Raw genomic sequence first — 2,150 nt, 5'->3', positions numbered from 1 at the left:
AACTTTTTTATGAATCTTTGAGACGTACAGAGAAAACGTGTCACAAACTAGGCAACTGAGAACATGGGATAAACGCCAAGTCCGGCGGGGATTTTATGTGGCTATTAAAGAACTAGCTGGAAAAGGGGGACCGTTTGTGATATAAAATCCAGCCTGTCCAATACATAAACAGAAAGTGATGGTCCCCCCCCCCCCCACTGCCCCCGTTCACCTGGGCAGCAGGGAGCCCTCTGAGGGGCTGACAGGAGGGGGCGGGGGGGGAGCTGGAGGGCTCCCTGGGGGAGGGGAGAGGGCGGTAGTGGGCAGGTGGGGGCTGGGGGCAACGGTGCTGCAGTTGGGGGGACCTGATACCTGCAGTTGGGGAAACCCACGGGAGGGGAGTTTCAATGGACATGTGAGGAGGAGGGAGAGACGGGGGGGGGGATCAGGGGAGACGAGAGAGCGGATCAATGGGGGGGTGGGGGGGAGTTTACAACCACGTGGGAGCTACCGAGAGGGAAAAGGGGAAAACTGGGGGGCATTTGTGCCCGTGGGGGGGGGGGAGGGGATCCAATTAACTCCCCCGCCGCCCCCCACTTCCCCCCCGGGAATTTCCTGGCTGCACAGAGACAGTTCAACCCCCACCCCCCGCAACTCCGGCTTCTCCCCCCCAACACCCCCCAAGGGACCCCGCCCGCCGGGCCCCAGTCTCTGCCCCCCCCAATCCCAGCCGTGCCGGGGGCAGAGAGTCACTTTCCTGCCCCCGCACCAGCGCTCCCCCCCCGCGGGGTCTCCCACTCACCGGGTCGGGGGCGGGCAGAGCCAGGGGCTGGTCCCAGCTGGAGAAAGCCCCCCCCGGCCGGGCACGGGGGGGTTAATGACGGGCCCCCCCAGCACAGACCCCGGAGCGGAGCCGCAGCTGCTCCTCCGAGAGACCCGAGACGAGGCAGCGCCGGGGGGCGGGGCCTGGAGCAGAGCGGGGGCGGGGCAGCGTCTGGGGGCGGAGCCTGGAGCAGACCGGGGGCGGGGCAGCGTCTGGGGGCGGAGTCCGGAGCAGACCAGGCGCTGCCTCGTGTCGCATCTGTCGCAGGAGCAGCTGCGGCTCCCCTCCGGGGTCTGTGCGGGGTGGGGCCCGTCATTAACCCCCCCGTGCCCGGCCGGGGGGGGGCTTTGTCCAGCTGGGACCCGCCCCGGTGAGTGGGAGACCACGGGGGGGGGAGCGCTGGCGGGGGGGGCAGGAAAGTGACTCTCTGCCCCCCACCTGCCCATCCCCCACTGCCGCCCCCTCCCCGCCCCCAGGGAGCCCTCCAGCTCCCGCCCCGCCCCCTTCAGTCAGCCCCTCAGAGGGCTCCCTGCTGCCCAGGTGAACGGGGGCCGTGGGGGGGGGGGGGGGGACCATCACTTTCTGTTTATGTATTGGACAGGCTGGATTTTATATGACAAACGGTCCCCCTTTTCCAGCTAGTTCTTTAATAGCCACATAAAATCCCCCCCGGTCTTGGCGTTTATCCCATGTTCTCAGTTGCGTAGTTTGTGACACGTTTTCTCTGTACGTCTCAAAGATTCCTAAAAAATACCCTCAACGTTTCCCCACTTTTACTCGAGTTGTCTACTTCTAATTGAATATGCCCCTGAGAGCTTTCCCTGTCTCTGTGATTATAAATTACGACGAAAAACTCAGATTTACACCTTTTCTCAGATTCCTGAATATGGATCTAAAACGTTTGCCAATGTTGCCCATTTCCGCTCTATTCATTGACCAAATAGTGGTGGGAAATACACTCAGCTTTTACCTCCTATCAACAACTGCTATAAAATCCCTCTCATTTTCCACTTTCCTCTCTATAATTTGCATAAATGGATCCAAAATCCCTCAGATTTCCACCCTTTCTCTTTCATTTCTGAACACTGATCTCAAATCTCAGGTTTCCCTCTTACGATGTCATCATCAAATGTCAATTAAAAATCCTCTTGGGTTTGGGGCTGTTCCCCATGTCTGTAAATCCTAGCAACTTGTCCTTCCTTGGGGGGAACCTATCGCCCTCCATGGGTCTCCGTGAGGGGGGGGGGGCTTCCCGCAGTGCAAAGATGTAGCCAACTCTGGGGTGGATCCACGGTGGCCATTATTTGCTAGTGACAGAGTATGGAAATTTCTTACTTATTTTGGCCCT

This window comes from Caretta caretta, chromosome 28 (genome assembly GCF_965140235.1).
Source record: "Caretta caretta isolate rCarCar2 chromosome 28, rCarCar1.hap1, whole genome shotgun sequence".
NCBI lineage: Eukaryota > Metazoa > Chordata > Testudines > Cheloniidae > Caretta > Caretta caretta.
This window is presented reverse-complemented; position numbering follows the sequence as displayed.